The 25533-nt window shown below is 45.7% G+C and overlaps 1 long non-coding RNA gene across 2 annotated transcripts in view; it reads left to right on the top strand.

The window, feature by feature from the left end:
- The window catches only part of LOC122708773, a 29239-nt gene extending 25668 nt beyond the window's left edge, over positions 1–3571 (top strand). Inside the window, exons 4-5 of one of the 2 annotated variants that reach the window (XR_006345309.1) lie at positions 1865–1988; positions 2903–3571. This is a non-coding gene — a long non-coding RNA (uncharacterized LOC122708773). Of the gene's footprint in view, positions 1–1864; positions 2013–2902 lie in introns of both variants that reach the window. The other variant, XR_006345308.1, reaches the window with a different exon arrangement.
- The last annotated feature ends 21962 nt before the right edge of the window (positions 3572–25533 follow it).

The following is a 25533-nucleotide window of genomic DNA, read 5'->3' as shown; positions in this document are numbered from 1 at the left end:
GATGTAGGATGTGAAAGAGATGAGTAAAAAAGATACCAGCATTTTTGATTCAATCAATTGGAAAGATGAAGTTAGCAGTTACTGAGGTCCAGATGACTGGAGGAAGGGGAGGGGGCCTGTTTGTCAGAGTTACCTATTGCACGTGCAAGTGGAGGGCGGGGGCCTTGGGCTAGAAATATCAAGGTGGGAGCTTTCACACATTGATGGGGGTTAAAGCCGAGAAAATAGAAGAGGGAATTCCCTGGCGGTCCAGTGCTTAGGACTTTTCGCTTCCACTGCAAGGGATATGGGTTTGATCCTTGGTCAGGGAGCTAAGATCTCACAGGCTGCGTGGCACGGCTGAAAAAAACAAGATGGAAGACACTTCCTCAAAGAAGGAGTGTTGATGGAAAAGACATGTCTGCCGATTAAAGCCTTGGGTACTCCCACATTTGGAGCTTGTGGAGAAGAGAAAGAAGAAATGGAAAAGTCGGAGATGCTGTGTGAGTGAAGGAGAGGAAAAGCTTGGGCCCTGGAAGCTGAATGATGAAGGCCTCCTAGGAGGAGGAGAGGCCGCCATGGCAAGTGGTGCTGATGGCCATGACTGATGAGCACTGAGAACTGACGTGTACTCGTGGTCTTCGTGGCCATGGCAGTGATGGAGACGATGGGCAGGGTGAGATGCAGGCTGCATCCCTCCCCAGGTGATCCCAGCGACTGTCCTCTGGGCTCGTCTCAGCTCCACCCTGGTCCTCCCGTCTCTATTGTGGTCCCTAAAATGGCAAAACGAGTTTCTTCTTTGATATTCCTGTGTCGACAATGGTCTTCCTAAGATGTTTGTCAAAATTCAGAAACGGTATTGATTTTCCTCAGTTTTCTGCATTTTGCTAACTTGGACATACTTGATTAATTTTAATATGACTGATCCAGTTCAACCTATTTCTTCCACTTAAACACATATTCATCATTCCTAAACATGTTTGATCACATACAAATTCCCTTAGGAGGTACATTTCCTACACATATATTATTTAAGATAATGATGTCCCCCATGTTGTCACTGTTCTCTGGATCACCCTTCCCATCGTAGGTCCCACGTGATGGGAATTGGTTCTGTGCTGTGTGCTGGGGACGGGAGATGGGTATGTCCAGGAGGAAGTGGAGCCATGTACATAGGAAGAGGTCAGAGGGTCCCTGGTGGATGAAAGACATTTGCGGGTGGTGGTAGTCACTCAGTCGTGTCTGACTCTTTGTGAGCCCGTGGATTGTAGCCTGTCAAGCTCCTCAGTCCATGGGATTCTCCAGGCAGAGATACTGGAGTGGGTTCCCAGTGCCTTCTCCAGGGGATCTTCCCAACCCAGGGATCAGACCTGGGTCTCTGGCTTTGCAGACAGATTCTTTACCATCTGGAGCTGGGAAGCGCAAGTGAAATTGGAGCCAGTAAATAGCCACTGTTGGCAGCGTAGAGACTCAGGATGCAGGGTCTGGGCTGCCCAAATTGCAGCTGTTAAGAAGAGGAAAAATCAGGGGTCCCTGAGTCGGGCGGGTGGTAGGGGCGGCCCTTTATGTGACTCTGTTCCAGAAAGCTGTGAGCACTGGAGAGGCCCAGAGAGGCAGGAAGGGAGCACCCCCGGGCGCTGAGGACTGCAAAGGGCTAACAGACCAGGGCAGGGTGCAGACCCCGGAGTGCCGGCAGGTGTGACTCTCCTCCTGGGAGGTGCTCTGCGATGTGGTGGAATAATCTCTCCACCATTCGGCATCCATTATTTTTCTTTGTTTTTAATTTCTATCAAGAGAAATTTGATTTTCACATTCCCTCCATGAACATGATTTACAGACCACATACCGCCAGGTTCCCTGCTCTGACATTTCCCATCTCTGACAGGTGCTGTTTCCCTCTGGAACATCAGGCCTTTCTGTGTTCTGGGGCAGGCTGCGGCATCCCCTTGGAGGGGGTCAGCGTTGGGAGATGTGTCTGTGTCCCTCTCCCTGACGTCACTGCGGTTACGGTTGGTGTCGAGCAGCTGAGCAGGGTAAAGATTGAGTGGATGAGCTGGGCTTCCCCTGAGGGGTGGGCCTGCCTCAACCCAGACCCTCGTCTATTTCTCAGTCCTCAAGGGGCCAGGAGGGACAGCAAGGCTCATAGATTCCCAACCAGGATGGGGCTCATCTGCCAGGGCAAGGAGTTGAGACTTTATTCCATAGATCAGGGAGAACCACCCAAGCTCTTAAGAAGACAGATGTGATTGGGTTTGTTTATGTTTAGAGAAACCCATGGCAGTGCTTGGGGCTTGCCTGGGGGCTAAGTCAGTAAAGAATCCACCTGCAATGCCAGAGACCTGGGTTTGATCCCTGAGTTGGGAAGATCCCCTGGAGAAGGAAATGGCAACCCACTCCAGTATTCTTGCCTGGGAAATCCCACGGACAGAGGAGCCTGGTGGGCTACAGTCCGTAGGGTTGCAAGAGTTGGATCTGACTTAGTGACTAAACCATCACCACCACCATGGCAGCATGTGGTGAGGCAGGGAGGCCAGATGGAGCTGATGCAGTAGCTCAGGTGAGAGGCGGTGAGAACCAGGCCCAGGGCAGGGACACTGGGCGGGAAGAGGAAGCTGGAGATGAGAAGGTCATTGTGGAGGTTGGACAACAGGAATCGGTGCCTGATTGGATGTGCTGTGAAAGTCGGGATGACTTTCAGGTGTCTGACCTGGGCGATGAAATTGATGCCACTGCTTTCAACTCCCCCAGGGAAAACGGTGAGACGATCTTGCACCATCTTCATATTCTGCAGATTATCACGAATGACTCACACTTTTGAGGCAGGAGTTTTTTTGCGGGGAGGAGGTGCAGAGGGAGGGGAAAACGAGCCTGAAATATTCACGCACTGGTTTCGACTCTTCCCCTCTCTTCATTCTGTTGGCAGCCTGACATTGTTAGTGTGGAGCCCAGAGAAATCTTAAACAGAGAATTGTTACGTGTAGATACGAGGATGCCATATCCCCCACTGGATTTCCTCTGCTGGAGCCACGGAAGCAGTGAATAGAAGACCAGCTTGTCCCTGAACTTGACGGCGTCAGGAGCGGCTGGGCTCAGATCACCGCAGATGACTGTGTGGGGGTTACCACTCAGCATACTAAGCCAGCACCTTCTTTCCTGTTGTCTGTGTAACTCCCATTGTTTTAACCGAGCCGACTTCGTAGCCAGGGCTTCATTCACTATAGACAAAGCCTCCGTTAGAAAAAATTAGATCTCTGAAGCTTTTAGAGAGCTGGGGGAAATCACAAGCCATTAGCAATGGAAGTTTCAATTCCAGATCCCTAGGCAGTAATGACAGATGGCAGTTCTCCCTTGTTAATTCTTAAAAAAAATATATTAAATATGAAATAAACAGACCTAGGTGGTGGGGGCAGGGAATGGCTTCCAGTAATTATTTATTCCTGCCTGACTCTGGAATGCAGCTTAGAGTTAGCAATACAGATGATTCTGGCAAACTATAGCTTTCATTTTCAATGTTCAACAGTACAGTTGAGATATACATACATTTATATGTATCTAGAATACTGGAGTGGATTGTCATTTCCTTCTATATATACATATGGAGGAGAAATATTAAATATGTATGCCATATATATGTATGTTGTTTGTTGTTTAGTCACTAAGTCATGTCCAACTCTTTGCACCCATGGATTATAGCCCACCAGGCTTCTTCTTCCTTGATTTCCCAGGCAAGAATACTGGAGTGGGTTGTCATTTCCTTCTCCGATATATTTACATGGAGGAGTGGTATTAGACGTGGGTGCCATGACTTGAATGGCTGAAATAGTATTTCAATTCTGCTTTCTTCAGGTGACTGGATTTTTTTCCCCCTCACTGACCCATTTGAGAATTGTTTTAAAGCAGCCCATTAGAAAAAATAAAAAACCAAAAACTCAGTCACAGTAAAGAAACTGAGCAAATGGGTAGTTGGAAGTATTTTGTAAGCTACAGCATCAGCGGGAGTCTTTTAAGCCATGTACCAAAAATTCTGTTGAAGACTTGAGGCAACCTTAAGCTGGGTATTTCTCATTAAAAAGGCTTATCACCAGGAAAGTAAGGGAGACCCTCCACTTAATGTTTCTGTGAGCAGCAGATTTTCCTGAAGACCTTGGCCACACAGGCCATTTGAATCAGGTATCAGAGTTTTCTCATGCAAGCAAGATGTTACCTTTTATGCTTCTGATTACTCCAGGTAAATCAGCTGTGCACTCCTGAGTCAGGAGGCTGGCAGAAAAACTTCCTCTGTTTGCTCCTTCAGGGAAATGATTTGAGCGCTACTGAAATCTCTAGGCCTCTGAGAAAAGGTCAAGAGGGCGTGGATCAAACTGTAATTTGGAGCATTGTTTGGCCTGGCATGTGGCCAACATTCCCTACTTCGAGAGCGGGGATGCCTGAGATGGGCCAGGCACCTCCTGTGTCTGGAGATGCCAGCTAAACAGGGAGAACAATGGCTTCGGGGATTTTACAGTCAGTCTTACAGTGAGCTCTTCCTCTGTTAGGCACCCGAAGATACAGAGGTTTCAGAAAAGATGCTTGGGGCCAGAAGGGGCTTCAGGGATCATCTAGGCAAGTTAAACCAATGGAGTTAAGTATGAGGACCATGCAGTCAGATGGCAGTCAAGTTTTGGACATGCCACCCACTGCCTCTGTCACCAGCATGTAAGTTACTGAACTTCTCTAAACCCCTGTTTCCTCCTTCCTAAAATGAAGAAACAATATCCACCCAAGAGGATAAGTAAGAGGCTTGATCGAGATGATAAACCTAAGGAGCCCAGCACAGTGCCTGGCACACGGTAAATACTTGATAAATATTTGTTAATATAAATTGCCCAGCTCCTTCATTGTGGAGAGTGTAGAAATGAAGAGCTGGAGCAAAAATGAGAATCCTATGGGGTTAACTTTGTCAGATGCATGCACCGCTTAGGAATGCAGTCCTTCCAACCACAAAAAAGCTTTCTGGTTTTGAGCATCGTCCACAGGAGATGGTGAGCAGCAGGCAGAACAATTGAAGTTAGAATTCATCACTGCAAGCTTTAGGGCTATGTCCAAAGGGAGCTGTCCAAAGGAAAATGGCAGATTCTGACCATGCCTTTATTATTTTGGACAACTGACTCAGCTTGTGTAAAGCTGATCTTCCAGTCCCCTCCTAGGGTTTTTGTTTGATGGCATGTTTGTTTTATTTTTGTATTTTGTATCTGAAGCGGAGGAAATCCCTAACTCTGGCCAGATTTACAGGTGACCCAGAGTTGGCTGAGGATGGCTAATTCATTGGCTACTGGGTTCACAAGGGTCCCAAAAGTCTGAAAAGAGTTGAAACTACTGGGACTTACCTGGTGGTCCAAAGGCTAAGACTTTGCACTCCTAATGCAGGGGGGCCTGGATTTGAATCCTGGTCAGGGAACTAGATCCCACATGTGGCAACTGAAGATCCTGAAAATCAAAGATCTTACATGCCAAAATCAAGACCCGATGCAGCCAAGTAAATAAATAGTGTTTTGTTTTCTTTTTAAAGTTGATACTGCTAATAATTAAAACAGAATAGGGAAACATTTAAAGACCTGTGTCGCTGCTGCTGTTTAGTCGCTTGGTCATATCTGACTCTTGAGGCCCTGTAGACTGTAGCCCATCAGGCTTCTCTGTCTGTGGGATTTCTCAGGTAAGAATACTGGAGTGGGTTACCATTTCCTTCTTCAGGGGATCTTCCTGACCCGGGGATCGAACCTTCGTCTCTTTCATTGACAGGTAGATTTCTTTACTACTGAGCCACCTGGGAAGCTCCTTAAAGCCTTGTACTTGGGTTCAAAAGCCAGCTGCATAAAGAAACTGCATATTCTCAGGACAAGGGACTATGAAAGGAATTTAGAGTTTTTCATGGTTTATTGAGAAGGCAAGACTATCCCTTACAGGCTTCTTCCCCATCTGATGGGTTTTAGGAAATTAAATCCCAGCTCTGGATGAGGTCGATTTGTTCCCCTCTCTCTATAATGTAGTCTCAAGAAGCAAATATGTAACCCAATCACCTTTTCTCAGTAGAGAACAGGAGAATTAGATTTCAACAGGAAAGCAAAGGTGGCAAAAGTTAGGATACCAATTTGGCAGTGGTCCCCGACATTTTTTGGCACCAGGGACTGGTTTTGTGGAAGACAGTTTTTCCACGGACCTGGGGCATGGGGTGGGATGGTTTTGTGATGATTCAGTACATTACATTTTTGTGTAATTTTTTTCTATTATTATTACATTAGCTCCATCTCAGGTCATCAGGCATTAGATCCCAGAGTCTGGGGACCCCTGGTTTATGGTACTCTCAGCCGTCCCTATCTGGTGGTAGACCAGCTGTCCTTCCCCTACTGACACTAAGCAGTTATTCCAAAGCTTGGTCTGGCCCTTCCATTAGGATACAGCTGGGAGTCATCCGGATGGGTGCAGGGTCTCTGCCAGCAGAGATCTGTACCAGCTAGCAAGCATTTTGAAGCCCATATTAGCCAGAGTTTAGTACAAAATTAAATGGGAAAAAGTTCATCTTTGTTTGCAGGTGCTGATAGACAGGAAGTGTGGCCTTTTACTTGCTGAGCTATGAGGCAAAGATAGGGCGATACTGGGAAGCAGGGCTCCAGGCCAAGTGGACAGAAGGAAGGGTCCCCCAAATCGACTCTCACCAGTGGATAGCTTCCTTCTATCTTGGGAACTCCACTTATCTGTTAGACCTTTTTATGTGTTTCCACATGTCTCTTATCATCTTTTTTGGATTTCCCAACATTTTCCCCTCTGTCCTTCTGTCTGAATATTTTCCACTGACATGTTCAAATCCATGATCTTCTCTTCTGCTGACTCTAATCTACCCTTCAAGTCATCTACTGATTTATTTTTGGCGGGGGGACGGGTGCATCATGAGGCAAAGGAGAGCTTTGTTCCCCCACCAGGGATTGAATCCATGCCCCCAGCAGTGGAAGTGCAGAGTCTGAACTGTTGGATTGCTAGGAAATTTTAGTTACTGTCTTTTTCAGTTCTACAATGTCTATTTAATTCTTTTAAAAATAAATTTTAATTTTCTGATGAAATTCTCCATCTTTTCACCTGTTTCCTCCATCTTTTCGCCTGTGTTCTTGAATATATCTAATGTAACCATTGTAAAGTCCTTGTCTGCTAATTCCAGTGCCTAGATTACCTGAGGATCTGCTTCTATTGTTTTGTTTTGTTTTTAAAGATTTTGGTCATTTGCTTCTGTTAATAGACATTTCCAGTAATTTCTAATTGAATAGCAGACATTATATATACAAACGTGAAGACAAAAAACAAAAATGTGAAGACTCTCCAGATGGGCCCCTTTTCTTTGTGGCAAATAAAGTGGAAGCTGGTTGCTATAATCCTGTTAGGGACTTGCTCTGTTTACCTGTTGGTAAATCAGATGCCTTTTAGGAGCCCTACACCTGAGCCCAGGGTATTCACCAGGGCCCCTCCTCTATGGCAGGACCTTCACTTTAATCTTCATTGTCTTGGCATCCCAAGACTCCACTCAGCATCTCAGAGCTTCCTACTTTAGCTTTCCAGCCTCCTCTGTCAGTTTCAGAAGCTGGCAAGGGTCTCCAAGGGGAAAGTGAGAAGTGTGTTGGGTTAACTTATCTGTCCTGCTTCTCCAGAAGAAACCGGGCCCCCACAGATCCCTCCCTTTCTGTCCCTCCATTCTCATAAAGCCAACCGAAGCTCTGCTTGTTTCTCTGCCTCTTTGTAGCATCCACTGTCTGGCCCCTCATCAGCCCCTCTCCTCACTCACCAAGCTGTAGCCAAACCTGGGTTTCTGTTTCTGGAAGAGACCAAACGCTTTCTCACTCCAAGCTTTCTGCATCAGCTGTTGCCTCCTCCTTCTGTTGCCGTGGCCACCTCCTGCTCATTCTTAAAAATTCAGCTCAAATATCACCTCCTCCAGGAAGCCTTCCCTGAACACCTCATCCAGTGTAACTTTTCCTCAGTTAACCTCAGTCTTATCCCCATGTTTGCTTTCCTCACAGCACTAACCACAACCTGTCGTGATCTTCATTGTTTGTTCTTTATAGAAAGTAAACTCCATGGAGGCAGGGCCACATTTGTCTTCTTTATTATGCACCCCTAATCCTTAGAAGTGTTGAATACTTGTTAAACGAGTAAGTGAATGACTTTGACTGTATTATCATGGGTCTCAGTTTTAAAATCTGTTAAATAGGGAGCCACTGTAGAGGAAATTTGATTAGTGTAGTGGTTCTCAAACTTGAGCATGTCTCAGGATAATCTGGAAAGCTTATAGAAACAGAGAACTAGCCTCACACCCAGAATCTCAGGAGCTATGAAGAATTTTGCATTACTAATATAAAGTTGATGTTACTGGCCAGGGGACCCCACTTTGAGAACCAGCTCCCTGAGGTATCTATCTTTAACTTTATCAAATTGAAATAATGAATGTAAGAGTCCTGTACTTATCTCCTCCATGGCTCACAGCCTTGTCATGGTGAAGGGTCGTGAGGAACTCAATGAAGCTATGAGCCATGCCATGCAGGGCCACCCAAGATGGGCGGGTCATGGTGGAAAGGTCTTATAAAATGCGGTCCACTGGAAAAGGGAATGGCAAACCACTCCAGTATTCTTGCCGTGAGAACCCCTTGAACCGTATAAAAAGGCAAAAAGATATGACACTAGAAGATGAGCCCCTCAGGTTGGAAGGTGTCCAATATGCTACTGGGGAAGAGCAGAGAAATAGCTCCAGAAGGAATGAAGAGGCTGAGCCGAGCGGAAACAATGCTCAGTTGTGGATGTGTCTGGTGGTGAAAGGAAGGTCTGATGCTGTGAAGAAATATATTGCCTGGAAACCTGGAATGTTGAGTCCATGAATCAAGGTAAATTAGATGTGGTCAAACAGGAGATGGCAAGATTGAACATCGACATTTAAGGAATCAGTGAACTAAAATGGACTGGAATGGGTGAATTTAGTTTAGATGATCATTATATCTATTACTGTGAGCAAGAATCCCTTAGAAGAAATGGAGTAGCCCTCATACTCAACAGGAGTTCAAAATACAGTACTTGGATGCAGTCTCAAAAATGACAGAATGGTCTCTGTTCATTTCCAAGGAAAACCATTAAATATCACAGTAATCCAAGTCTATGCCCCAACCACTAATGCCAGAGAAGCTGAAGTTGAATGGTTCTATGAAGACCTACAAGACCTTCTAGAACTAACACCAAAAAAGATGTCTTTTTCATCATAGGGGATTGGAATGCAAAAGTAGGAAGCCAAGAGATGCCTGGAGTAACAGTCAAGTTTGGCCTTGGAGTACAAAATGAAGCAGGGCAAAGACTAACAGGGTTTTGTCAAGAGAATATATTGGTCGTAACAAACACCCTTTCCAAGAACACGAGAGCAGCTGGGCACGTGGACATCACCAGATGGTCAATACCAAAATCATACTAATTGTATTCTTTGCAGCCAAAGACGGAGAAGCTCTAGACATTCAGCAAAACCAAGACTGGGAGGTGACTGTGGCTCAGACCATGAGCTCCTTATTGCAAAATTCAGGCTTAAATTGAAGAAAGTAGGCAAAATCAATAGGCCTTTCAGGTATGACTTAAATGCCTTATGATTATACAGTGGAGGTGACGAATGGATTCAAGAGATTAGATCTAGTAGGGTGCCTGAAGAACTGTGACGGTCTGGAGAAATTTTGTATTACTCATGTAATGTTGATGTTGCTGGTCAGGAGGCCCCACTTTGAGAGCCACTGGATTTGATTCTTCTGCCTCAGGTCCCCTGAGGCACTCATTGTTAATTTTTATCAAATTGAAATAATGAATGTAAGAGTGTTGTACTTATGAAAAGTGTTGTACTTATAAAAACACTATGTATAAATGCAAGAGATGTTTTGAAACATTACTTTCAGACATAAAAGGGGAGGGGAGGCAATAGAAGGATAAAAAACAAAAACAAACCCTTTCTCAATCAGGAAGGGTTAACACCTACTGATAGTGTTTATACTGTTTATAATGGCAAAAGGTCAGGTACACGGAGGTGCAGGCAGACCAGGGCGAGGGCCTGAGTGGGTTGCTGGGAACAATGCTTGACGTGCAGCAGGTGTTTTAGCCAAGAGATTTCAAGAGTGCTTCCCACGAGCTCAGCATTTAATCCTCACCTTAGAGAGTAAACCGAGAGATTCACAATTAATGAGGGAAGTGAGAGTCCAAACCAGGGGGAAAACAAAACAAAAGAAGCCCATTGTGATACTAGAAGAAACAGCTCATGACCATGACATGCAGATTTGTTGTTGGTATCGTAACCGTCATGAATTAAGTTTATCTCTGTGAGCCTCACGGGCAGAGTGGCAGAGTCACACCCACCACCCCTGTGTCATAAAGGAATGGTAATCATCCACTGACCTGTATAACTGTACTGCTAAGGATGTAGAAGTATCACTGCTTCCACAGACCATATTAAACAAGGTCTTGGTAGCACACAGGGCATGCTCACCTTGATTAACTTGAAGGCATTTTGATAAAGGGACTGTTTGCAAAGGTAGGAGCAGAGTTTTAGGGTTTCCTGGGTGGCTCAGCGGGTAAAGAATCGACCTGCAATGCAGGAGACCTGGGTTCGATCCCTGGGTCAGGAAGACCCCCTGGAGGAGGAAGTGGCAACCCACTCCAGTGTTCTTGCCTAAGGGATCCCATGGACAGAGGAGCCTGGGGGGCTACAGTCCACAGGATCGCAAAGAGTCAGACATGACGGAAGCAGCTGAGCACACATGCATGCAAGGCTAGTAGCAGCCAGGCTTAGACAGGCCTCCACCTGCAGGGTGAGGATGGAGCCAGTCCTGGGACCCAGAGTCCCTTGGGGAGGGCTGCTCTGAGAGGAGCTGTGACCAGCGAGTTGAGAGCACTGCCAGCTCATGAGGTGTGTGCAGGGCTGCAGGACCCCCGGAGGCTCCAGGAGGAATCCTTCCTTGCCTGTTTGGCTTCCTGTGGCTCCAGATGTTCCTTGGTTTATGTCTGCATCACTTCAATCCCTATCTCCGTCTTCGTATCGTCTTTCCTTGTGTGTCTCCTGTATGTGTCTCTTGTAAAGACACTTGTCATTGGATTAGGCGTGCTGCAGTCCAAAGGGTTGCAAAAAATCAGACTGAACAACAAAATCATCGGATGAGGACTCACCCAGTTAATGGAGGATGGTCTCATCTCACAATCTGTAACTTCATCTGCAAAGACACTTTTATCGGAATATGGTAACATTCACAGGTTCCAGGGATTTGATGTATATGTATCTGTGTGTGTGTGTGTGTGTGTGTGTGTGTGTGGGCAGATCACCGTTCAACCCACCATACCAACCTTGACTTCTGTTACCCAGTGGTCAGTTTGGAACTGAACCATCTCTCCTGAAGGCCACCCTTAAGCTCTGTGAGCTCCTTTGCATATCTGCTCTAACTAGATAATGATCCTTAAGTGGGGGGTGGTGGGGAGGGTGCACAGTCTTACCTTGTTTCAGAGAGTGACTAACATTATGGCCTTGCACAGATCCTGTCCATTCATCCCTTAGCATCCATGGGGGAGTTGGTTCCAAGATCCCCCTCCTAAGGATACCAACCTTTGCAGACGCTCAAGCCCCTTATCTAATATGGTGTAGTAAGTACATGCTCATGTACACTTTAAATCATCTCTAGATTACTTATAATGCCTGATACAATGTAAATGCTATGTAAATAGTTGTAAATACAATGCAAATGCTATGTAAGTAGTTGCTATTGTGCGGCAAATTCAAATTTTGCTTTTTGGAGCTTTCTGAAATTTTTTTTCTAAATATTTTCCATATTGCGAAAATATGGTTGGTTGACTCTGCAGATGTGGAACTCATGGATACCGAGGGCTGTCTGGATCTTCTGAGAGCCTGTTCTACAAGAAGCAGTGAGATTAAGTGATGCCTAAAATAGTTTATTTGGCTCAGTGGTAGAGAATCTGCCGGCCAATGCAGGAGACGCAGGTTCGATCCCTGGAGGAGGAAATGGCAACTCACTCCAGTATTCTTGCCTGAAAAGTCCCATGGACAGAGAAGCCTTGCAGGCTACAGTCCATGGGGCCCCTGGAGTAGGAAATGGCAACTCACCCCAATATTCTTGCCTGGAAAGTCCCATGGACAGAGAAGCCTGGCAGGCTACAGTCCATGGGGTCATAAAAGAGTTGGACACCACTTAGCGACTAAACAACAGCAACGGAATAATTTCTACCTCTAGAATCCCATGATGCTGCAGCTAATGCCAGGGTGAGGTGGGTATCTCTCTGGTAACCCTGTGACATGCAGGAGGTATCTCCCTCCTGCCCATGACATGCTTACTGGCACCTGGGCATCAAGCTCAGAGCCACAGACATCCACAAGCTCTCTAGGTCACCACAGTCCATCAGTTAATGACAAAGTAGAGGCCCGAGGCTGAGGACCTGCGTCTGTCCTGCAGGACTGAAGGCCCACAGCCAGGGTGCCCTCCCTGCTGGTCCACCGTGGCCTTTAAGCTCAGGCATCTTTAATAACTCAGCTCAGATTTCCAGCCAAGCCATTCTTGAGTCTTTTCATGCGGCAAAGTGTAACAGTGACTCCATGACACCTTTTCTAATTGTGTTTTAATTGAAAAGACTTGATTTGATTATAGAAGCCTACACCACAGTTGAAGGGCTTGTTAAAACATGTATTAAATCTGAAAGATTGCAATGTTTCACTGTGTAATTATGTAAACAGTCACGTAAAAGGAGCCCTTTACAGTCAGCAGGAATGCTTTTTCAATCGCACACTGGCAAAACTGGCACCGTTGATCATTGACAGGTGAATTTTTTTTCAAGGACAAGCCCAAGTTGGTATCTGCCCCCTGACATCTGCTGGGCCAGCTTTTTCATTTTCTCCCTTTGTGTATGTTTTTCCTTGAAATCCATTATGATTTTAAGTAATATTTCTGTGTCCTCAGGTGTGCGTGGATTCCCCATCACTGTGAAGGAAAATAAAATGCACCCTATCTCTAAAATGTTTAGATTTCTCAGCAGCAAAAAACGATCCAAGCATTAAAAAAAAAAAATCCTCACCTATAGTTTTAAAATAGGAATAGAACTACCTTAAAATTCCCTGCAGTTTTAATGAAAGTGTCCATTAAATTTACTGAGGATAAGAGAGTAATTTACCTCCAAACCTACTATCCCTGCCTTCCCAGAAGACCTGCGATGCTCACCTATCTTTTCTGAACTTCAAAAATAAATGAAACATTGATCAGAGCTGTCATTGAAACATTACTTCTTCCTGTCCATCACCTGCTCAGCCCTAGCCTCTTAGAAGGAAACAGGGTCTGCAATCATGATTTCCTCCCAGCCTCAAGAAAATAGAAGCCACAAATGGGCTGGTGAATTATGTACTTCCAGTGATTTTGAAGGGAAGCATTTACTGAGGGAGAAAATTGTTTTAATCTTATAACAACCAAGGAGGAGAGTTTGTAAAAACACAGAACACCTACACACACACTTGATTTGGTTGCATGGGAACACTCGGGAACATTTCTTCCCACAAACATGCCTGATGCCTCAGCGGAGGGGTCTTGCTGGGACCTGGGCAGGAGCAGGCGGGGAGGGGAATGGGGAGCCCTAGGGGGGCGATGAGGGTAGTGAGACCACAGTACAGTCAGCTGGGAATCACAGAGACTCAGGGAGAACAGATCCCATGCAGGATATGGGCTCTCCAGCCCCTTCTGGAAATTCGGGGCATACAGACACCCCTGAGCTTTGGTCTCCCAAGGCTCAACCCTTCAAATCCCAGGATGGAGCAGTCCGGTGCCCCTTCTGCCCCAGGCTGACTTGAGTAACTTCCTGCAAACCCAGCCTCAGTCCTCCTTACCCCTGGGACCTCTGACAGAACTCAACACATGGGTGTTTTATGAGTCTAGCATCCATGATAGCCAAAACCAATGAACAGACAAGCAAAGAAATGGAAATCTTCAGGAAGCCAGTCCTGGGAATGGTTTGGAGGAGAAAAGAAGAGTCATACGTGGTTTAAAAGAAATATGCATGCTTCCCATTTCTGCGGAGAAGAGGAAGGAAAAGAGGGAAGGAGGAGGGAGGGGAAACCAAGCATGGGTGAAGGCTGGTGTGTCTCTTTTCGGGAGTGAAGGCACAAGAGGTTGCACAAGTGTGTGAATCACCAGGGAGAGGGTGGAGGTGTGTGGTCCAGGGACTTCCACACTTTGCTTGATGTCCTTAGGGGTCTGAGTCTTTTACCGAGGAAACCTAATCCTGGCTTACTTGTGTCATTCTCAAAAAGGGGAGGGCATAAGATTTAAGCAGAAATGTCCCAGACTTGGAGAAGAAACTTACAAGGGACGTCTTCGGAAGAAGCAGGTTAGGAATGAGCCTTGGTCACCCGAGAAAAGAAGCGGCGAGGGGAAAACTTGGTGTTGACACCCCCCTTCCAGCTCACACCCCTTTGGCTCCTTTAAGAGAATGCCTTTTGCACAAAGATGTGCTTTGTTCAAAGCGGGTAACCGCTGGTTTCCGGAAATACGGTTCAGACTCCGATCATCTCCAGCTGACACGGGATGTATCATCAGAGAACGGCTCTCCCACAGGACAGACAGTACACATCCCAGCAAGAGGCACCGCAGGTGGTGGGTGTTTTCTTGGAACCCTTGGTCTAAAGCGGAGGGTGATTGAACTGTTGCTGGCAGCTTTCCTGCTTCATTAGAGTGCCCTCAGGCCTGTTCGTGTGTGTGGGCATCAGATGCTGACCCAGAAAAGCATAGCTGAGACACGCCTGTGGGATCCTCTTTCTTGAAGGGCCTCCTCCCATCGCCATTGGCAGGCTCTCCTCACTGCACTGCGTTGCCCCATGAACTCCGAGCAAGCGTACCTGTATCTTTGCATGTGTGAGCATTGTCTTCCCAAGAGATGATATTGCATTGGAGGGAAAAATACCTTTTGCTTCACCCCTCCTAGGTTCTCCATCTGGGGCCCCGTTAAAATAGACCAACGGAAGATTGGTTATTCAGTTGCTAATTCATGTCCAACTCTTTGCGACTCCATGGATGGTAGCCCACCAGGCTCCTCCGTCTGTGGGATTTCCCAGGCAAGAATACTGGAGTGGGTTGCCATTTCCTTCTCCAGGGGATCTCCCCGACCCAAGGATCGAACCCACATCTCCTGCATTGGGTTCTTTACCACTGAGCCCCCAAGGCAGCTCAACAAAAGATTAACAAAAGAAAAAACAGTATTGTGTGCAGCACCTCACTCAGGAGAAACTTTGAGATGAGTGACTCAAAGAGGTAGTTAGAATTTGGGCGTACATAGCACCTTGGCTGGGCTTCCCAGGTGGAGCTAGTGGTAAAGAACCCAGCTGCCAATGCAGGAGACAAAAGATGCAGGTTTGATCCCTGGGTTGGGAAAATCCCTCGGAGGAGGGCCTGGAAACCTACTCCAGTGTTCTTGCCTGGAGAATCTCACGGACGGAGGAGCCTGGTGGGCTACAGTCACTCTTGCTAAGCCACCACTTTCTTGTGGCTTTTGAAGTCAGCCTTTCCTAGACTCAGGCTTTTGTACTCTTTCACTGGCCTCCCAATTTGCCTCCATTTTATTTGTTTCTTTTATGTTTCTATTGTTGTTGTTCCAATTCTAAAAGCAACACATTTTCCTTGTAATGTATTGGGCTGGCCAAATAATTTCGTTTGGGTTTTTCTATAAGATAGTACAGAAAAACCTGAACAAACTTATTTGGCCAACCCAATACTTCCAACAAAGTGAAGGTGACTCTTGCCATTCCAGTGAAGAATTTTCCGTCCCAGAAGCAACCTCTGTGAACTGTTTAGGGTGTATCATTTCAGACATCCTCCATACTTGTACAACCAGAATGTGTATACACGCATAAATAAGATTTTAGGTAAACAGGATCTTTCTATCCATATCTATGATTTTTGTGGTCACATTTTTCACATTTTCCACATTTTTGTGGACCACATTTTTGTGGTCACTGCAGATATCTCTGTGCTATAAGGTTAAAACAATTTTGCATGCACTTAGCAGTGCTCCGCAGATATTTCTGTGTTAAGACGCCTTATTCTTTTTATGTTTGCACAGAGATTTAATCCCCCCCCCTTTTTTTTTACACCAGTGCTGCAAAGAATGTTCTATATTAACATGTAAAAGTAGTTTTGTAGGTTGGATTCTTTGAAGTGGCATTGCTAGGTTAGTAGATTTTGCATTCTGATGGACTCTTCGAGATTCTTCTCTGGAAGACTATGTACACTGTCACCAGTGTGGCTAAATGTCTGTTCCACTCTGCCCAGCCCATGTATTTTTAAAAAGCTTTAGTTTTGACATAGAAATTGCCAACATAGTATAACGACTCATTGTACTTTTTTTGGGGGGGGGGGCACAAATTTGGTATGATCAGCATCCCCTTCACCCAGTTTCCCCAAAGATAGCCTCTTACATAGCCATAGTATATAGTCAGTTATCAGAAGCATGAAATTGACATTGGTACAATACTATTAACTAAGACTTGTTAGGATTTCACCAGTTTTTACATCACCTTTTTTTTTTTTCTTTTGGTGAATAGTTTTATGAAATTTGATCTCATATAAGATTTGCTGGGCTTTGCAGGTGGCCCAGTGGTAAATAATCCGCCTGCCAGTACGGGAGATGCAGGAGACTTGGGTTTGACCTCTGGGTTTGGAAGATTCCTAGGAGGAGGAAATGGCAAGCTGCTCCAGTATTTTTGCCTGGGAAATCCAATGGACAGAGGAGCCTGACCGGCTACAGTCCATGGGGTCGCAAAGACTCAGACATGACCAAGTTACTGAGTACACACACACACACACACACACACACACACACACACACACACACACACACACACACACACACACACACACACACACACACACACACACACACACACAGATTTGCCACAGGCATTTTAAACTGAATATATATTAATATTAGGTTTGTTTATAAGAAAGAAAACTTTTTCCTCTGTGCAATTTATTTTTGTGGTTGTTCCATCCTTCTTTTGAGTTACTATGATGGTGGGAATGTTTGAATCTAGATCCAGTGCAAGCAGGCTGTCCAGTTTTCAATGTGAGGTGACCAGATGCTAGGAATTCACTTTACCCAACCCAGCTTTCCCTCAAACACTCTCAGGACAGGGACTTTTACTCCCAAGATGACCTCTTAACCTTGGCAAGCACCAGGCTTCTGCTGCTAGCTAAAATGGAAACCTCAAAGAGGATTTTCAGTTTGCAAGGTGATTATTCGGCTCTGAAAACCTTTAATGAGTTTATAAGAAAACTATGGGAAATTAATTTCGGGGAAGTAAAACATGCCATCTCATTTTATTTAAAAAAGGAAGAAAATTAATGTGAGTGCCTGTGCTTCCTATGTATTTATACAGAGTCCATTCACTTAGAATCAAGCCATTATTGAGGACGTTTGCTCTTGATGAAAAGAACCCAGCGTTAGACCGGAAATAGCATGTGTTGAAATCAATTTAGTGTCAACCACATCAAGCCTTTCTAAAATTGTAGATTTTACAGAAACTTTAAAACACAGCTTATTTATTTGGTAGAGTTTCACCATGATTCATCTTTCTCTGAAACAGACAAAAAGACAGTCAGAGCAAATGGTAGGTGGGCAGTGTCCCAGGCAAGGGTGTGTGACTTTGGAAGCACCTATGCTCTGGTCATGCCCCTCTTTACCTCACCCGCCATTGCAGCTCTGGTGCATTAGGAGCGAAATGAGAATTTTTCAAGGCTGAATATTTTGATGGTGGTCTTGCCTTGTGTCTCCAAACAGGGTCTTCATGGGGGCTTCCATTTGAATAGAGGAAGTAATGGTGCAAATGTGTGACCTAGTAGGTGCTAGGCATCACTTAATTCAGGGCAGCCTGGAGTGTGGGGCCTTGGAGGTGCCAAGCACTTGTAAATTTCCTCTGTGAATTACCTCCAGCTAAGAAATCAGGCCTGGAGGTGGACTGCAAAGGCGTTTCTGAATTTCTCTCGGCTGGCAGTCAAGACAATGAGAAAGGCTCTGGGGTGCAGGAGGGGTTGTTGCAAAGCTGGGCAGTGCTGGGAAGTTCACAACTTCCTCTTCCCTCCCTAAAAGTTGACCTCAGTTCCCACGAGTCAGCCCAAGGCTTTCCTGCTGAGCCAAGACCCCTGCTCTCGGGACACAGAAGGGTCTTAGGAGCTGGAGAGGACTGTAGAACTTGCCCAGTCTAACCCTTTTGTGATGGTGGCCTGTAACTGGGTGACACTCCCTCGAGTGTCAGTGAGCAGCCCCCTGATGGAGCAGGCTGAGCAGGGGAGGGGGGTCACCAGCTCTCAGAGCTGGGGGTGAGTGGGCGGGAGGGCTGGGGCTTCCACAGGAACTTTTTTCCCTTTAAAACCAGCTTGTTGCTGGCAGAATGTACTTGGCTACTACCAAACCAGAGCCACACATAGCTCTACCCTGGAGCCCTCTGTTAGCAAAAATCCAGTCGCCCACAGCTATCAGCTCCCATGCTTTCATTTTCTGGGAGGAGCGGGTTCTTATTTCATCCTCTTCCATTGTGGGTATTAGAAAGGAGGCATGGAATTAGTGTAGGAGGAAGCAGTTTTCCTAACGGATACTGTTGGGAAGAAAAAAAGCAAAGCAAGCAAAACCACAGCAACAAGAAGCCTTCACCACCCACATATCCATTTGCCCATGAGATATCTAAGTGCTATGTCGGGAGAGATTTTTTTTTTTTACTGTCTGTTCACCGTTGTATTTCTGACACCTAAAACCAGTGCCCAGCCCATAATAAATTCTCATTACATAGTTCTGAATGAAAGAGAGTCATTCATTAAACACGTGCTGGACACTTACTCCATGTTTAGCACTTGGAGGCAGAGAGAAAAAGTCAGTCCTTGCCCTCATGGAGTCTGCTGTCTAGAGAAGAGACAATGAAGTGAAGAGATCATTACTATGCGGGTATGGGCTTGGCAAGGCCACCTCTGGGGGGTGGGGCAGTGTGTTACGAGATTTCCAGAAGCTAAGTGGTTTGATGTTCTCTCTAATAAGTTTCTAGACCCCTTTTCGTTTAGTCGGGCCTTGTAAGAAGAGAGGAAAGACCCCATGGTATGAGTGCATGTGTGTGAGTGTGTGTGTTTGCTCAGGCCATCCAGCGTTACACGGGAAGCTAGAATCAGAACTCACATCTCCTGCTTCCAAATGCAATGTTCAATCCGCCAGCTGGGTCCAAAGATGCTGTCTAGTAGATGAGCCAACAGAAGCCCTGGCTTTCAAGGGATGGCCCTGAGCCTGTTGGGAGGTGAGCAGAGGAGGTATCGAGAGCTGTGTCAGGAATGAAGACCTGTCAAGCCTCCGAGGTGCCCCAGGGCCTGGGCTGAGGGTCACGGCAAACCCAGCCCAGTCGGTGGCCAGGAATGGCAGATGCCTTCACATTCAGGACAGTGAGACATCCTAGATACTCTGGTGGGGGTGGGGTAAGGATGGAGGAGAAGACGGAGCTTTGGAGACAGGTGAGGGCCCTGATCAGGCTGTGAGGGGGAGCAGTCAGGCTCCCAGGGTGGCATGAGGCCCAGCGAGGCCCAGGCCGGAGAGGATGGTCGTGGACGAGTCCGGCTGGGACTCAAGCAGAAGGATGTGACTGTTTGGGTAAAGGTCAGTTCATGAGCAGACTGGATTTTATTCCATGACAATAACTAGGGAAACAATATGGATTTCATTCCAGTTCAAAGAGATTAACCAGTTTCAGAGTAGGTTTAAATTTTAGTCTTCAGTAGAGTCTGCAAGTGAATCAAAACACTGATCTGAGATCAGTTGGGCTTTGAGTTCAGCACATGAATGTAGAGTCAGAAAGCTGGGGGTGGGGGGGGGCGCCTCTGATGTGGAGGTCAGTGGTGGCCTGAGGCTGTGGTTTGCGGAGGTGAGTCAGGCCTGGATGAAAAGGGCAGGCAGGTCCCTAATCACCCTCCAGTCCCATCCCCCACTTCACCGCAAGTGGCTCCGCCTTTCACTATTTCCTATACTGAATTCCATGTGAGGTTCTGTTTAAAGATGGTGCATGTGTGTGTGCTGAGTTACTTCAGCCACGTCCGACTCCGACACTGTGTGACCCCGTGGACTGTGCCTGCCAGGCTCCTCTGATCATGGGATTCTCGAGGCAAAAATACTGGAGTAGGTTGCCATGCTACCCTCCAGAGGGATCAAACCCAGTTTCTTGCGTCTCCTGCATTGGCAGGCGAGTTCTTTACCACCAGCACCACCTGGGGAGCCCTAACGATGGTGCTCTGTTACTAAAACTCATCTGAGATTTGCCAGTCTGGACTGTAATCACAAGTGAGAAGAGGGAGGGAGGCAGCTGATTAGTGGCTAGTGACTAATGGGGTGACCAGTTTGTCCCAGTTAACCCAGGACTTTCTGGACCTTTAAACTGGAAATCTGGAACCCTGGAAACCCCCTCAGTTCTGCGTCAGCCAGGCTGGTTGGTCACCCTGGTGTCATAAAAAAATTAGTCGAGCTTTTGAATCATTGCAGTGCCCTCCATACCAGGCTTCCTGCCTCTTCTCTCCCCCTCTTGCCAGTGCCCCCGTCCCCTCACCCCGACCCTTCCTCCTCCACTCTGCAGAGGAGTGGCCTGATCACGTCATTCCCCTGCAGAAAGCCCTGGAAGGTTCACCACCACCGCATGAAAGCCAGGGTTTCTAGCCTCTTAGAAGGCCCTGCCTATTTCCCCTGCCTCTTCCACTGTCGCTCCAGAAACATCAAAACAGCTCGAAGTCGCAAACACCATGTCTGCATAGACTGTGCCCTCTGCTGGGGTGTCCTCTGCCTGGGCTTCTAGCTGGTTGGTCCTCTGGGAAGCTTTCCCCTGGTCCAGCCCTTTCAGGGAGGATGATGATTTCCTTCCTTAGCGCCTCCACTGGGTGATGTGGTGTATGTGTCCCTGTGACACTGGCCACTTACCCAAAATGCAAATGCAGAGTTCACAGCACAGGTTCGGTTCCGCAAACGACCCCGACCCCCGGTTCCGCGGATCCTTCCGCTACCCACCCCCAACCCCATCAGACTGTAAGGCCTTGGGGCCACCACCTAAGGGGCCCCCTACGAGGTAGCATCCCTCAACAAGGGTCTGGCAGCTCTGTGCACAGTCAAGAAGTAGAAGTAGATAGGGTTGACACAGACACGTCCCCTGTGTTTATTAGGGTACCACAAGCCATTTGGGCTTCCCTTGTGGCTCAGCTGTTAAAGAATCTGCCTGCAATGCGGGAAACCTGGATTCGATCCCTGGGTTAGGAAGATTCCCTGGAGAAGGGAAAGGTTACCCACTCCAGTATCCTTGCCTGGAGAATTCCATGGACAGAGGAGCCTGGCGGGCTACAGTCCATGGGGTCGCAAAGAGCTGGACACGGTGAGCGACTTTCACTTACTCACAAATCATTCTGCTTACTGAATAGCGAGGAACGCCAGACAGCGGGGTCCTGGGCTCCAACGAGAAAGCTGGAGCTCCCCCTGGTGGCTTCGGAGAGTCAGTGCTGTCAGCCTGCTCCTGTGGAAAGAAATAGGAAATAGAATACAAGTTGCCCTAGTGGCTTTCGCATCTCTGGGGTTTCCTTCCTAGACCTCAAGAATAGGCCCCAAGCTGCAGAAGCAGTCTTTCAGGGAAAATAAAATCATTGCAGTGGAGAAGCCTCAGGTATCTCTGCAAATCATCTTTGAAGAGGGAGGGGAAACGATACAGTTATTTTGAAAAGGACAGTCGGGAAGTTCTCCTGGTGCAGAAAGCCCTCAAACACCCAAAGACATCACACTCATCAAATCATGAAGGCCAATTGCCCTTGGCTCTGGGACCCTGTTCTCCACCCCAGGCAGAAGGTTGGTTGGGCTGAAGGTGTCCCTCTAGGAGATGCCCCGAGATGGGGAGGCCCACCCCCAAATCTGTCCTTATCCTCAACTGGGATGCTGCAAGGCCATAGCTGGACTTTTCTACCTCCCCGTGATAAAGGCTTTCACAAAGATTTTAGGCAAGGAGGAACATCCTGAGTCCCGTGGTGTGAATGTCAGCATTCCTGCCACCTTGGTTTTGCTGCGGATGGTGAGAGCAGGGGCCAGCGCTGCCAGGGACAGAGGGTCCGACTCGTTGTCACCCCACCAGGTTCCTCTCTCCGTGGGATTTTCTGGGCAAGAATACTGGAGTGGGTAGCCATTCCATTCTCCAGGGGATCAAACCCGGGTCTCCCGCATTGAAGGCAGATCATTTACCATCTGAGGCACCAGGGAGGCCTGGAAGGAGGCAGGGTCACTGTGAAAACCAGTGTTCTTCACTTTCTGTTTTGCCCTGCAGAGTTTGTCACTGGTCCAAGGTTGGCTTTTGGAGCCTTATCAGATTGTTGTCATTGTTATTTAATCGCTAGGTCGTGTCCAACTTTTTGCGAACGCATGGACTATAGCCTGCCAGGCTCCTCTGTCCATGGGGTTTCCCAGGCAAGAATACTGGAGTGGGTTGCCATTTCCTTCTCCTAGGAATCTCCCCCACCCAGGGGTCAAACCTGCATCTCCTGTATTGCAGGTGGATTCTTTGCCACTGAACCACTGGGATTAACGGTTTTCAGATTCTCATCATTCAAGTAATAATTACTATAAATATTATGATGATAACTAATATTTACAAAGTTTTCATTAAGTACCAGCAACTGTTAGAAAGCTTTGGCATGCATGCATGCATGCTCAGTCTTTGACTCTTTGTGACCCCATGGGCCGTAGCCTGCCAGGCTCCTGTGTCTGTTGAATTTTTCAGGCAAGAATACTAGAATGGGTTGCCATTTCCTCCTTCAGGGGATCTTCCCGACCCAGGCATGGAACCCAAGTCTCCTGTGTCTCCTGCACTGGCAGGCAGATTCTATAGCACTGCGCTACCTGGGAAGCCCTAGAAAGCTTTACAATGATATATTAATTCCTGAAGTATTATATTGTATATAGCTTATTTAATCCTAATAACAATGTGATAAAACAGAAACTATTATTATTCCCATTTTAGAAATGAGATTTTTTTTTGCTAAATAACATTATTCTATTATTTATTTAACATTATCCTTTGAATTTAATCCTCTTACTAAATGAATATATTTTTAAAAGAAATCTCATTTTCCTACTATAAATGGAAATCTACGCTACATGTTCTTAAGTAGGAGGAAACTATGCTAAAAAACTGAAATAACTATATGCCTGAATATTATAAAAAATCATCTTCCATACCACCAGCAGAAAGTGTAACATGTTTGGGGAAATACTACATTAGAGGAAAGGACCCTGAGGGGGCGGGAGGGAGCCATGGGTGAATAAAGCCCATTTTGCATTTTTGGATTTGAGGGTGGACTGTACTCCATAAAGACTTTCTTTAGGAATGATTGGGTTTATTTTGCTTTTCTTCACCCAGTGTCTAAAATGGATGCTTAGTACATTAGTCTTCAGCCTTTCTTCTTTTTTAAAAAATGTATGAGCTATTTAAGGCTATAAATTTCTTTACTGCTCTAGCTATATCCCATAAGTTTTGATATGGAGTATTTTCTTTATTGTTTAGTTTGTAAATATTTTCTTAATTTTGATCGTCATCTTTTCTTTAAAGAAAGGGTTATTATAATTATTTTTATTTTTTGGCCATACCCTGCTGCCCATGGGATCTTAGTTCTCTGAAGGGATCAAACCTGCAATGGTAGGCAGAGTCTTAACCACTGGACCACCAGGGAAGTCTCTGAAAAGGCTGTTTAGAAATATGTTTTTTAATACCAAACATGTGGATTTTTTAAAATATTTATCTTTTTATTGATTTCTGGTTTACAAATTGTGATCAGAGTTGTAAATTGAGATCAGAGTTTTGAACAGATGTGACCCGCATGTTTTCAATCCTTTATAATTTTTTAGGACTTGCTTTATGCCCCAAATATATATTGTTTCTGCTAGTGTTCTGTTTGTTCACTGTGTATAGCTTTTCCCACTCTTTTACTTCCTCCCTATCTCTCCCTTTAAGTTCTGTTGTGAGACTCAATATTCGTTGAATATTGCTGTTAACCAATAGCAAATGGTTGAATTTTGAAGAATCTTTATCTTTTACCATGAACACTGGCCCTTTTACATTTAATATGGTCATTATACATTAGGATTTGTACCTACCATCTCATTCTATGCTGTTTTTCTTTTCCTCTCTTTTTCTTGTTATCTTTTGAATTATTTTTTCTCATTTTGCTTTCCCCCTCTACTAGGTTGGAAGTTATGTACTGTTTCCACTAGTTTAGGGGTTACCCTGGAAATTACAATACGCCAACTTAATTTATCAGAATCTAAAGATAATGAATAGTTTTACTTTCCCTCTATGCCACACAGAGAGGCTCAAGACATTTTAATTTCACCCTCCCTGGTCCCTGTCTCATCTCCTCATTTACATACTAGAATTGTAGTATCTTTTAATTCCATTTGTTTTTCTTTAGTTTCACAAGACTTTATCATTGTTGTGTTATACAGTCAATATTCATTTAAATTTCTCTGCATTTCATTCCATCTTACATCTTAGATCTTCAAACTGGAATCACTTTCCTTCTGCCTGAAATTCATTCTTTAGAGTTTCCTTTACTAAGTTTTGTGGGTGGCACATTCTCTTAGTTTTTTGTTGGTTTGAAATGTTTATATTTCACCTTGTTCTTAAAATGTAGTTTCCGTGGGTATAGAATTCTAGGTTGACACTTGTTTTTCTCCTAGCACATGGAATGTATCACTTCATTCTCCTAACCCATTTGTGCTGATAAGGAGTCAATCAATCCTCGGTCTGTTTTTCTGTTGAAAACCTTCTGTGTTTCCCTTCTGACTGCATTTAAGATCTGCCTTTTGTCTTTGGTATTCAGCAGTTTCCCTATGATGTGTCAGGGCATGGGTTTCTTTTAGCTTTTCCTGCTTTGGTTTTACTGGGCTTTGTGAACCCAGGGGATGGCTGTGTTTATCTGTGCTGCAATGTTCTCAGCCCTTATCTCTTCTTACGCTGCCTCTGCACACTCTCTTTTCCTTATAGAACTTCTTATCCTATACTATGTGTCTCTTAATCTCCTTTCATATTTTCCCATTTCTTGTCCTTCCATGGATAATTTCTTCAGGTCTGTATTCTGAATGGATAGCTTCCTCACATCTAACTAAAGATTCTCTTATCCAAGAAGTTCTAACTAATAACTTTCAGTTCTAGAAATTCTGTTTGGTTCTTTTCCAAATCTCTATGTTTTTTCCTGTTTTCTGTGCATTTTCCCTGCTTGTTTTTTTTTTTTTTTTTCTTTAGTAAGCTTGATTGACTTGTAGTCTAAGAGTGTGGGGAAAAGAGAGACCATGCCCCAGTTCATTTCATCAGAAGCATCTTTACCCCACAAAGGACACCCACATCATATGCCTCATCATGCTGCTCTGCTTCCAGGAACAAGCCCCCAAATGGTGTCATTTCCTAAAGCAGCATTTCTGCCACCATCAAGTCCAAGT

The sequence above is a fragment of the Cervus elaphus genome, chromosome 15 (genome assembly GCF_910594005.1).
Source record: "Cervus elaphus chromosome 15, mCerEla1.1, whole genome shotgun sequence".
NCBI classification, from domain to species: domain Eukaryota; kingdom Metazoa; phylum Chordata; class Mammalia; order Artiodactyla; family Cervidae; genus Cervus; species Cervus elaphus.
This window is presented reverse-complemented; position numbering and strand designations above follow the sequence as displayed.